This window comes from Homarus americanus, unplaced genomic scaffold, assembly GCF_018991925.1.
Source record: "Homarus americanus isolate GMGI-L3 unplaced genomic scaffold, GMGI_Hamer_2.0 scaffold47967, whole genome shotgun sequence".
Classification (NCBI taxonomy): Eukaryota; Metazoa; Arthropoda; class Malacostraca; order Decapoda; family Nephropidae; genus Homarus; species Homarus americanus.
The window spans coordinates 1,109,379-1,123,442 of record NW_024731965.1 but is presented as its reverse complement, the minus strand read 5'-3'; the positions used below and the strand labels follow the sequence as shown (position 1 = coordinate 1,123,442).

Below are 14,064 nucleotides of genomic sequence, written 5' to 3'. Positions count from 1 at the left end.
TCAATCACGCGCTAGGATAAACTATAGATCTTAGTCTTTTTCCACTTCAGATTATCCCTAACATAGATTGCTACTCCGCCTCCTTTCCTGGTCTGCCTATCGGTATGGAACAGTTTGTAACCCGCAATTTGGTATTCGACTGGTAATTCACGTGTCTAGGTAGAGGAAACAAATAGACGTGGGCTTCCACACCATAAGGACTAGCGATCTCAACTCTCTGTATCACTCCGCGCTGGCATGTACAGATGCCAGCATTCACAAGCTGAATACATAATATGTAAATATGATAATTCACATACATAACATGGTACATAATAAATGGAAATATTACATAGGATTAATACATGTTCTGTAATACTTTACAATACATAATTAATAGAGTAATATAAGAATACATAGCTTAAGGTACTACTTCGTGTCCATATTATACAAATAACAAAAATTTATCATTACACTTGCACAGATACTTGAGCCCAGCTAGTGAGACACCAGGCGATCAGTTTCGGGTTGAGTCAAAAGGAAACGGACAATGCTTCAGGTCACTCATACTCTGTCTTCAACTTGCTCCTTGACTTCTTCCTAGCACGAAGGATGGAAAACCTCGCTTCACACAGGTAATCCAAGTTATGGGAAATGGTCGCACTCCCCTAATAGCGACCTATGGTAGAAACAGACAACTAAAAATACTAGAACGTCAGAACTTTAGTAGAAACAGACAACTAAAAATACTAGAACGTCAGAACTTTACCCACTTCAGTTCAGAAAATCGATTCATTATTTCCAATTTAAAGATGAGGCCGATGAACACTTTGTGCTACATCGTTATCCTCCGCGACGTCACTTACACAGCTTGTGGTGCATCTATAGTCCTCAGATTGAAAACCTCTATGTTAAACTATGTCCTCCAGAGCACCTCCTACCTCCCTAATCACCAAAGACAGATAAATACCTAAACGTTACTAAATATCGTCGACAGCATAACTTTATACCTTTATATATTAGAATCCCCCTGTATATATGGGTCAAAATTAGAAACATATATGAAGTCAAATTAAACATGACAACAGATCGCCACTCCCTCTATCAGACCACGCGGACGTTTTTAAGTGATGCGAATTAAACATAAATTTTTTCTTGGTGATGAGTATTTGCGACAGTATTTTCGATTTTTTTTACTTTGAAATATAAGCTAATAGAGGAAAATATTACCTTTCTGTCACCCTCACATGTTAAAGAGTGTTCATGATCTCAAGAGAGTTTGTACACTGAGGACGTAGGCAAGATGTGTTGTGACAGAAGCTAAAGGAAATTCTTATGTAAATTATAAATCTGTACTTTCATACACACGCATATATAAACAACTACCGTATATATTGAGATACAAACACACACGCAAGTTGAAACTCACACACACACACACACACACACACACACACACACACATACACACAAAAGCATATCCCATTAGGTATACACTGTTTTACTTACTGCTCAAGGTCATTGTTTGATATAGGGATAAGCAACTATATTGTCTGTCCCTGTCCGCTCGAGAAAAACAAGAACCCAAACACGGTCAGCCTTGGGGTGAGGATGTCCCGCGTATGGTGGTGTTCAACTGTAATGAGTGCATATAAGCTTGTCAGAACCAGCAGCCTCCGTCAGGGTCCCTTCGTCAAGAGGGTGTCACTGATGTGTTAACTTTGTGTTTGTTAACGCACACACACACACACACACACACACACACAACACACACACACTTTTACCTCACACATTCCTCTCCTCACTCACACACTCCCTCCCTCACCTCACACTCTCCTCTCCTCACCCTCCCTCACTCTCACACACCCTCCCCACTCACACCCTCCTCACCTCACACACCCTCCTCAGCCTCACACACTCCCCCTCACTCTCACACACACTCCCCCTCACTCACACACCCCCTCACCTCACACACCCTCTCCTCACTCTCACACACCTCCTCACCTCACACTCCCTCTCCTCACTCACACCTCCTCCCTCACCTCACACACCCTCTCCTCACCTCACACACCCTCTCCCTCACCTCACACACACCCCTCCCCCACCTCACACCTCCCTCACCCCTCACACTCCCTCCCTCACCTCACACCTCCCCTCCTCACTCTCCCCTCCTCACTCTCACACACTCCCTTCCTCACTCTCACACTCTCCCTCCTCACTCTCACACACTCCTCTCTTCACTCTCTCACACACTCCCCTCCTCACTCTCACACACACACCAGTCAATTACACACTCAGGAAAAAAAAATCTTTACAATCCTCTTTCTGTCGTCCAGAACTATTACATACATCTTAGCTTCATTAAGCACTGACGTAACTATTCAAACTTTCACTCTTCACACAGTAATCGTCCCAGAGGATAATTTTCGTGGGTAACAACAAGAAAACTTGCACCAGCGAGCGAAAGAACGCGAGGAATGGCTACAAGAGGGAAATGTGTGTGGAGTAGCGGGGTTCGGTGCCTTCTTCACTGCCACTTCATGACACTCCCTGGCACTCTGTCACCAATACGCCCCTCTTTGGTTTTCTATATCTGTCACACACTGCTCTTGGCGTCCCGTCGCCCCTTCACGCTCACCGTGTTGAAAATATTTCCAATCCTTGGGGGCTTCCACGCGAGTTTAAGGTGCCAAGATTGACTCCCAGTAAAGAGGTGGGAGAATTTTAGTAATAAGAATAAAATAAAATGTTTAAAATTTTGTTAATGTGTCAGTATTACTAGTCCAGTATAAAACATTTTGCATGTCTACCGAGATGGATGGTTGCAAGGCATTTCGATACAGTGGCGCCGATTAAAAAGTTTCGTTATGTCTCATAATACACACCTATGTCGAGCGTCGGGTCTTGTTATTCTAGCTGCTGTGAAGTATATGGCGACACGACAGTCAACATCACGCCACATTCTTGTGTCTACTAACACAGACAGCCTCGTTAACACACCTCTCCTAGCTTCCTGTTCAAGTTACCGAAGAATAAGTCTAATTTTGTACCAACGAGTTTATTTCCTCTCTGAGACTTACCCGAAGGGAGCAGACTGAGCACAAGAGATTAAGGTACACGTTGGTCTAGTGGAGTCAAGTCTACTAGAAAGCTGTTAGGTTATCAAGTTAACTACTCAACTTCTAGTTCTACTTCTATAAGAGTGCCTTCGGACTACTAGATAGTCCTACAACACCCAACAGATGTCCCCAAAGAAGGTATTGTCAGATGCGTGCTCATCTACTGTATAAACTAGTAAATACGGCTAAAACCTTGATGCAAGAGCGGCCTACAGGTTACGGTGTGGGCAATTAAGTGTGGCGACACCGATGAATAGTAATGATAAATGTCCACACAAGATGCTAAGTGAATGATCTCTGTCTGTCAATCACATTTACCCAACAATTCTCTATATAATATTTACTTTAATGATTTTATAAATATATGTTTCTGCAACACACACACACACACACACACACACCACAACCGCATCCAACCCATACAAGCACGTACTGATCGCTATAAGAACAGCCCAGTCCTAACCATTGTAAAAAATATCAATAACTTATCAACCAGTGTATTCACTCCCAGTCAATCTTAACGTTTTTGCACTGTCACTATGTTGAAATGACCCTGTAGTATGACATTCTCCCCACCTAGTCATCATATTTCATATTTATATCACTTACGTCATTTGTATATTATTTGTCAATCAAGAGACTCATTCCCCAATTATGCAACTGTATATTTTCAGCCTTCCGGCTGCCTTGCTCTTTCAATATACCGTTAATTATTATTATTATTACACACACACAAAGTGATAACTTGATCGTAATAGAAAAAAATATATATATTTAACCGAGATAAAAAAAAATAAACCACAATATATATATATATATATATTCTTCGCCACAGGAAGATTGGCACAAACTAGAAGTGTCTGTCTCTTTAAGTGAGCTATGACCAACAGTTTGTTTTTAATTTTTCCGTGTGATTGACACTAGAGAAGCATAGGACTTGACCAAAAACGTAAGCTTCTAGGTACTGCCCGCAAGACCAAATATAAGCTCGCAGAGTCCAGTAGTTAGAATGTTAAATATATAAATTAAAATTCTCTCATAGAACAATACGCGATGATATTAAGTGTTGTCACCTAACCTGACCTTGGCTGTTGACGAAACAAGCTATAAAGCAAGTTTCGTCAGTAATGGCTAGTGCTACTTGTGAACAGTGTTGTGCCCTTCTGAGGTCAAAGAAGAAAACTTGAAATTAAAGGAAGTGATAGCGAGGATGAAGGAAGAAGACACGAGACAAGGAAAGCCCGTGTCTGACGAAAACTGGGGCGAATGGAAGGTTGTGAGGAGAGGAACGACCAAAATGGTGGTGAGAAAAGACACCAAGGAAACGACAACAGCTAAGTGTAAAAACTCTTTTAGTCCTTTGATAGACGAATTGGACGTTAGCATAGTCAGGGACAGGGCCGAGAGGGAAGGTACGAAAACCTTAATTGTTGGCGATTCCCAGGTACGGTACCTGGATAGAGCTTTTTGTCGTAGGAATAAAAATAGGATGAGGGTTTGTTTACCAGGAGTTAGGGTGGGGGATATAGTTGACAGGACAGACAATATCTTGTCTGGTAATGGGAACAAACCCATTATCTGCCTTCGTGCAGGAGGCGATGATATTGGCAGGTGTAGGAGTGAGGAGCTTCTTGATAAGTTCAAGACATCTATAGAATGCATTAGGTTGAAGGGAGGGATCTCTATCATATGTGGTGTCCTGCCTAGAAGGAGAGTTGGCAAGGAAAGGTTGTCAACGGCAGTTGGTGCCAACAGCCGTCTTGACAGATATTGCAAGTCAATATCAGTCCCATTCATTGACAACTGGGACAACTTTTACGGCAGAAGGGACCTTTATGCTAGGGATTGGGTGCATCTCTCTAAGGATGGGGTGGCAACCCTGGCTGGCTCTCTCGAGAGGGCAGTTCAAAAGATGTCGAACTCTTTAAACTGCTTGGGGCACACATGGGCACGGGGGTGGAGGAGACTGCAGTGGAAGCGGGTAAACAGATTGAAAGGTTATAGGGAAATAGTGCTAGGAATGATGACAAAACTAAATTAGGCAGGGAGTTAAAACCTAAACGCATCAAAGAGAGGACTCAGAACACAACTAACTTAAATGTCTACTGTGCAAACAGTAGGAGTATGAGAAACAAAATGGATGAAATCAGGGCGTTGGTATGTACCGAAAAAATCGATATAATAGCATTCAACGAAACATGGATAAACTTAGACTCACGTGAGTTACCCGTCGAATACCAAATTGCAGGTTACAAATTATTCCCTACCGATAGGCAGATAAGGAATGGAGGCGGAGTAGCAATCTATGTCAAGGATAATCTGAAGTGTAAAATAAATAAGGAAATAAAAACTGAACTGAAAACAGAAACAATTTGGATAGAACTAATCGACGGTAGGGAAAAAATAATCACAGGAGCAATATATAGACCTCCTAATCTTGACAGAGTTAATGAGCCACTTATTTGGGATGAAATGCGCAGGGCTTCCATACAGAGCAGTCTGTAAGGTAGACGACTTTAACTTTAGCCAAATAGATTGGATTGACCCCACCCGGGGTAATAATATACTCGATTTAGTTCTGTCAAACAGAGAAAGCCTCATTAATAATGTTGCCAACAGCGATCACAAAGAAATAAGATTTCAATTAGAATTTAATGGCAGTCGCAAGGAAAATTCCATTAAAGTCCCAGATTTCAGAAGGGCAAACTTTGACAGGTTGAAAAGGCAGCTGAGAGAAAGGGGTATCACGTTTGGGGATGGATTACAGGACCTCGCGTGAGGTGACCTCACACAGAGGGCTAGCTCACTTTACCTGGAAACCTGACAACGATATCCTCACAAAATATGACGGTTGAGGATGAACTGATCACGAGATCTGAGGTTCCACAACAATTTAAATAATGAGTTACGTAATACACAAAGGCAGAACATACCATACAAAAAACTCAGATCAGACAACAATGTCCCTAAATGGATAAATAATTATTGAAAAAATATTATTGGACAAAGGAAGGCTATAGGTAAAGGAATAAATCGTGGTGAAGTTTACCTCGGATATTATTATAAGGTATTGGCCGGTAGGGTTAAGACCGAGATAAGAAAAGAAAAGAGGAATAATGAACTGACGGTAGCAAGGGAGGCGAAGTGAAACCCCAAGGGATTCTTTCAAATGTATCAAACTAAAACACGAGAAAAGATTGGACCAATACAGTCAGATACCGGCGAGCTAACTGATAACGACGGAGAAATGAGCAATAATCTGAATAAATATTTTTCAACAGTTTTCACCACCGAAAATTTAAACATGATATCCGAAGCACCGACTATATACAGAGTCAGTGAGGAATAGATTAAGCGAGATAGTAGTGACTAGTAACGATGTTAGTAAGCAAGTAGACAAGCTAAAGCCTAATAAGTCGCTAGGTCCCGATGAGATATTTGCCAGAGTATTAAAGAAATGTTAGCAAGAGCTTTGGATGCCCTTAGCTATGTTATTTAACATGTTCTTAAAAACGGGTGTAGTACCAGAATCCTGGAGGATAGCGAATGTAATACCGATTTTGAAGAAGGGAGATAGATCACTATCCTCTAACTACCGCCCAATCAGTTTAACATCAATTGCAGGCAAATTAATGGAAGTAATAATTTCAAACTTTATTCGAAATCACCTGGAGAAGCACAAGTTGATCAATGATTTCCAACATGGCTCCACATGCGGGCGTCCACGCGTAACTAATCTATTAACATTCTTTGTATCTGTTTTCCAATCAGTGGACAAGGGGCATGACTATGACGTGTTATATCTTCGACAGAGTCCCCCACGAAAGACTAATAAGAAAAGTGGAGGCTCATGGCATTGGAGGAGATATTCTAAAATGGATTAGGGCGTGGTTACAGGACAGTAAACAGCGAGTGAGCATTAACGGCACTAAATCCGATTGGAGTAACGTCACTAGTGGAGTACTCCAAGGCTCAGTACTTGGACCATTATTATTTATTATATGCATAAACGACATAGATATCGGTATAGACAGCAACATAAGTAAATTTGCTGATGACACTCAGAAGAGAACTCCGCAAAACTACAGGAAGATCTACAAAAAAATTTCGATTGGTCTAAACATGGCAGATGAAATTCAATGTGGACAAATGTAAAGTACTTAATCTAGGAGATGTAAACAGAGAAACCAGATGAACAGCGATGTTATAGAAAAATCCAAATGTGAGAAAGATTTAGGAGTACAGTAATAATTAGTAGGAATCTTAAGCCAAGTAAACAATGTATATTTGTTCGAAACAAGGCTAATAAAGTACTTGGGTTCATACGAAGGAGTGTTAGTTACAAGACTAGCCAGGTCATTCTAAAACTTTATCTTGCGCTTGTGAGACCTCACTTGGATTACGCAGTTCAATTCTGGTCACCGTATTACAGAATGGATATGGAATCCTTGGAAAGAATTCAGAGGAGAATGACAAGACTAATCCCGGGCATCAGAGACAGGTTAAAGCAGCTTAACTTGCACTCCCTCGAGAGACGTAGAGTGAGGGGCGATAAGATAGAGGTGTATAAATGGAAGTCAGGGCTAAACGGTGTGAAGATGTGGGACAACACACGGCTACCCATACGAGGGAACACTGCACTCACTTCCTTAAAAAACATTTCGCAAAACACTTGTGCAGAACTCTCTAAACATTTAAATGTTTTTACACTTTAATTTTCTTTTATTTTTTTTAGTGATTATCTCTTTTAACTTCACGAAATGATCTGACTGTCCGTTTTTATTGTTTCACTTTTGTTTCACTCATGTTGTGTTGCTTCCACTCACTGTATACTGTACATCATATAGGAGAAATATACAAAAAATAATGTGTAACAATCTAATGTGTAATTATTAATACCATGAAAAATGTAATTCAGATGATATTAATGTTTTATAATAATTTCCTCGAGATAAATTACTGTACAGTATTTGTTTTTATTTATTTTTTATTAGGCACCCCCCTACATCCTTGTGTAAGGTGAAGCGCAGAAGCGTTTTACAGCGCCCAACAGGGAAGCATGCTTAGTTCATGCTTGCCTTTATGTCTCATGAGGGCGTAGAAGCCTGAAGAGTCAAGGACGTAGAAGCCTGAAGAGTCAATGGTTTTATGTCAAAGCAAGTTATTGGTGTTACGACCCTTGGCCTCATAGGGTGTAACAATATCACAAATTCAAATTTCTCTTTGTACTATGGGTCCAGGAATAGATCCCACCAAATTCATCACCTCATTACTATGGGGTATATTGAAATTCATGAAGTAACACTAAAACAACAATAATAAGACAAGATGTTTGGAAGTGGCTGAGTACGACTGAAGGTCCAACATTATCACACAATATCAATATCAATCAACACAAATCACAATAGTCAAATACCAACTCCCAAAACATAAGAGAGAGAGAGAGAGAGTATATTACTTAACTTTAAGACATCTGTTCCTAGACTGACTACCAGTTGGTCACCGACGTCACCTTTTACCGCCAAATACTGACGTAACATATCCTGATTGGCTAAAACGTAAAACTATATTTAAATTACCATACTGACATTAATTCCACATATTCAACCTATGTAAACCTAATGTAATAAAGCAATACAATAAAACATAATGCAATAAACAAAGTTAATACTTAAATAAGGGCTCAGTTGGTGTGGGTGAGCAGTGAGGGAAGCTGCCCGAGACACCCACACACCATCAGAAACAACGAATTTTATACAAAGAACAGAAACTAACAGCGGACACTCGTAACATTGGAAGCTCCAACAACTTTCCCTGAATACGAATTCGCAACTTTCGATTTACAGCAGGTACCTACTTTGCTGCTAGGTGAACAGGGACCAAGGGAGGCTGGGAAGTGTGTCCGAACAACTTTCCACCGGCTCGGGAATCGAACCAGTGACATCTCGCTTGCGAGGCAAGAGCGGTACCGCTCTACCCACCGGCTCCCCCGTGTACAGTATTAGAGGCTCCACCTAGAGTGCCTCGCTCACTAGGGTTAGCCGTGTCATTACTGTTGTTTTTGTTCACTTTGTATAATACATGTGATTTACGGGCGAACTAAACTTTAAATTTTCATAATAATTTCAACAATAACAATACTCCCAGGATCGGGCTGATGGGAAAATTCTAGAGTCTGGTTGTTACCGTTCACAAGGTAACTGACAAACGGAAATATTAATGTATTCAATACACAAACATTATGGAAATACACGCTAAGTGAACACTTCGTCAAGCAATAATCGCCAAATAATCATATTGGGCGAATTTTTGTAAGTATAAGAAAATGAGAATAAAAAACGGATGTTCGTAATGATTGAGTAAGGCGACACCCGTGAGAGTATGTCCTGAGGGGCCAGCCAGGCGGGTAACACGGCAGCTCCTCGCCACAAGAAGTCACCAATATGACAATGGCCACACACTATTACACGGGAATCGGCGGGGAGTGATAATTGTGTTGAGTAACGCTGTGAGGTCATTACTGTGGGTACTCCTGGACACCAATTACTATCCTTCGTCATTGCTACAGCGGTAGATACACGAAAGGTGTGTGGTGGTCTCCTGCTCCAAGTGAGTGTATGTGTTCCAGGTCAACAACCTCCCCTGCCCACCACACACCTTGATATGTGCTAAAAATATGGTATTTAAGATTTTTTTTACCGAAAGTGACAAGGAGTAGAGGCAGCGAGCAGTCTTCTCAAACCTGTATGGCCAAAAACCTGACCAATAGAGGAGAGGAGATAACAGCCAAAAAATAAACATATTAATAATGCAACCGAATACTTTGTTTAATATATAAACGTAATCGTTGTTTACATAGTTGGAAATTCTTGTAATTAATAATATTTTAGGAGGAAAATTTCCAATTGAAAGAAATAAAAAATTGAAGAAATCATCTATTTTGCTTATGTAAATTTTTACGCAGAACCTTAAGTCAGGGAGTGTGTCGAGTGAGTAGTATAGGAGGACAGAACCTCCAATGGTCCCTCACACTCATTATTTACCCCCACACTCACACCCTCCCACTTAGTCAAAGGTGGTTGACCGAGTGGCATTGTCAAAGGACTCCAGGTAGTGAGTGGTGAAGGTGTGAGCAGCAGTGAGGATGATGCTCCTGCCCGGTGAGGTGCTGGAGAGGGGGGGGGGGATACACACACACGTATACACACACAATATTTGCAGCAAAAATCTCCATAACAACGTCAGCTGTGACTGACTCAGCTGCAACAACAATAGTTGCAACAGTAGCAGCTGCTATACTGAAAATGCAAGAATAACAGCTGAATAGCAACAGTAACAACTGCAAATTATTAGACATCTGTAATAGTAAGGCTAATGCAACAGATGTACACAATCCTCTGCTATTGGTGTATTACACTTAGAAAATATTTCCTGACAAATGAGCTTCATATTAAATTCGTTCCTTCTGTTTTTGTGCATTAAAACTAAGAAAATTCAAAGTTCGGTATTATAGTAAATACACTTCAGTATACCTCTTAATGAACAGGTCTATTGGTTCCTTCGAAGGTGGGCGGCGGTCTGTCTTTATACCGTCTCCAGTACCTCGGTCAATCTAGACTTAGGCTTCTCTTATAATACCAAAAAAATTGCTCGGTTTGGCAAGCGAAAAACTTGCTTCATTTGATCATGCCCAGTAGCCACCCGTGCATCATCGGTTGCCACCTACCCAGTACCCACGCCCAGTAGCAACCTACCCACGCCCAGTAGCCACCTGCCCACAGGCAGCAGCCGCTACGAGAAAAACATTCGCAATAATTCCTTACAAAAGGTGCCAGGTCACTAGATCACCCGATCATTAGGTCATGTTACCAGATCACCTGGTCACTTGGTCACTAGGTCGCCAGGTCACCATGTTACTAGGTCACCTTGATATTAAGTTATCAGGTCGTCAGGTAATGAGGTCACCATATCACTAGTGACTAGGTCATCATGTAACCAACTGGAATAGGCCAGCTTTGAATATTAGGTCAAAGGATAACAACGATTGTGTGCATATATTTTTTGTAGAGAAAGAAGGGGTGAAAGAAGATTAGAGGTGGATGATGGAAGTTATAGTTTGGAAAGTGAAAAAATTTAGGAGGAGGTAGGAGGAAACTGCATCGGGCCTATTGGCCCATACTAGGCAGTCCCATTTACACCCAACCCCTATTGCTCATATATCCATCCAACCTATGTTTGAAGCTAACCAGCGGATTTGAGTTAATGATATATGGTAAATTGTTCCACTCACCCACTACTCTATTTCCAAACCAATGTTTACCTATTTCGCGCCTAAATCTGAATTTGTGTAATTTAAAACCATTGTTACGAGCTCGCTCCTGGTTGGATAGTTTGAGTACCTTTGTAATGTCACCTTTGTTCAGCCCCGACTTCCATTAAAACACCTCGATCATATCGCCTCTCACTTTAGGTCTCTCGAGGGAGTGCAAATTAAGATGCTTTAACCTGTCTCTGTACTCAAGGTTCCTAATGCCCGGGATTAGCCTTGTCATTCTCCGCCGAATTCTTTCCAAGGATTCTATTATCCATTCTGCAATATGGTGACGAGAATTGAACTGCGTAATCCAAGTGAGGTCTCACAAGCGCAAGATATACAGGTAATTTTAGGATGACCTCGCTAGTCTTGTAACTAACACTCCTTTGTATGAACCCAAGTACTTTATTAGCCTTGTTTCGAGCAAATACACATTGTTTACTTGGCTTAAGATTCCTACTTATCACTACTCCTAAATCTTTCTCGCAGTCGGATTTATCAATAACATTGTTGTTCATCTGGTATCTGGTTTCCCTGTTTACATATCCAACGCTGACTACTTTACATTTGACCACATTGAATTTCATCTGCCATTTTTCAGACCATTCGAAAAATTTGTTTAGGTCTTCCTGTAGTTTTGCGGAGTCCTCGTCAGATTTAATCACACGCCCTATTTTAGTGTCGTCAGCAAATTTGCTTATGTTGCTATCTACGCCGACAGTTATGACATTTATGTATATAATAAATAATAATGGTCCGAGTACTGAGCCTTGGGGAACTCCACTATGTTACGCCGTCTCTTAATTTACTTAAATATCCAGGTTCTAGGCGTAACCAAACAAAAATGTGAAGTAAATTAAAAGGGAATAAAAATAAATAAAGTAAACCTTTAAGAATTGAATTAATTAAGTATTAACACCATATAGAGCCTCGTAGGCTGTCACAATAAATTGATTCACCATCGAAACTTTTAAGACACAAATGATACAAAACATCGAAACATCAAAAGAATAAAAATAAAGCATTGGATTACTTTAACACTGCATAAACATATAAAAACTAACACCGTAAATTAACTAACGTGAAACAACACTGAATTACTGAAATGTGACTAAGCAAATACTGATGGACATAAATAGAGACATAAATAGGTACTCACATAGATATACCACATTGGTGGCGACAGGAACAACACAAATAAATTAAGTATAAATAACAGGTGACGAGTGTCACTCAAAGGATGTGCACTGTATGACAAGAGGACTGAACTAACTCCGTCAGTTGGTGGATCCTATATATCAGGTCGGTTCCCGCCACTCGACCCGCCGATGGGTCGTTTAACGATGCAGATGGTCGTTAGAGAACAAAGAATACTGATTACAATACAAAATGGGTTTGAACAAATAATAACAGTTAAAACCTTAACAGCACAGGGTTAAGGTGACTAGATTATATAATAGTAAATACAACACATCATTACAGGAATAATATGGAACATGGGAGCATGTTATATAAAAAAAAACAAAAATACGACACGGTCGTAACACTTGGTAGTAAAGGTGTGTGGTGTTACTTACAATCCTTGATAGTAAAGGTGTGTGGTGTTACTTTCAATACCTTAACAGTAAAGGTATGTGGTGTTACTTACAATACCTTGGTAGTAAAGGTGTGTGGTGTTACTTGCAATACCTTGCTGGTGTTACTTACAATACCTTGGTAGTAAAGGTGTGTGGTGTTACTAGCCATACCTTATTGGTGTTACTTACAATACCTTGGTAGTAAAGGTGTGTGGTGTTACTTGCAATACCTTGCTGGTGTTACTTACAATACCTTGGTAGTAAAGGTGTGTGGTGTTACTAGCCATACCTTATTGGTGTTACTTACAATACCTTGGTAGTAAAGGTGTGTGGTGTTACTTATAACAAAGACAGCTTGTACTTTTAAAGGTAAATAACTGGTAAGTGAGACAACTTACTTACAGCACCTTGATAGTCTCTGTGTGTATCTATTTACGTATACCAAAGATAACTGTTACTTACTAAAGGCATACGAGTATATACGACCAGATGACCACAGTAGGCTGGAGTGCTGCACCTGGGGAGAGGAAGAGAAACACAACTTAGCTCACTGGTACAAATCCAAGACAATAAACTCGTTCTTTCAACCGCAGTTACTCCCCAACCTTAAATCTTTAATCAGCTACACAAGGGTATAAAGTAGTGTTGGTTTTACTGAGCAGTGGGAACCGCGACGCGACACTAAACGCAGTATGAAGTAAATGGCTCATGATAATGTGGACTGTAATACTATAAGTGTTGCACACACACACACATACACACACAACACACACACACACACCATCCCTGGACTGAAGTACTTAGTGTGGATGACGTGGACGCCAAATGGATAAGTTATACCATCACCTCCACGGAAGCTCACCACCACTTCTTCCCCGAGATGTCCGTCAGATCTCACCCAGCTGATTTGCCCTGGATCACACCTCGGATCAAAAGACTTATGCAACAGAGAGACAGAGCCTTTCATCTCAATGACCACAACCGTTACAGGTCCCTTCGCAACCGAGTCATCCACGAAATATGCACTTCAAAGAAGTCTCACTACCCAACCAAATTGCAACACCTGTAGCAGACC

At 40.7% G+C, this 14,064-nt stretch overlaps 1 protein-coding gene across 2 annotated transcripts in view; it reads right to left on the bottom strand.

Moving 5' to 3' along the window:
- LOC121868110 overlaps positions 1-13,845 on the bottom strand; it is a 73,823-nt gene extending 59,978 nt beyond the window's left edge. The window contains exon 1 of one of the 2 annotated variants that reach the window (XM_042368382.1): positions 13,452-13,845. The gene's annotated coding sequence lies outside the window, so the exon portion shown is untranslated. The remainder of the gene's footprint in view (positions 1-13,451) is intronic. The other variant, XM_042368381.1, reaches the window with a different exon arrangement.
- Between the last annotated feature and the right edge of the window lie 219 nt (positions 13,846-14,064).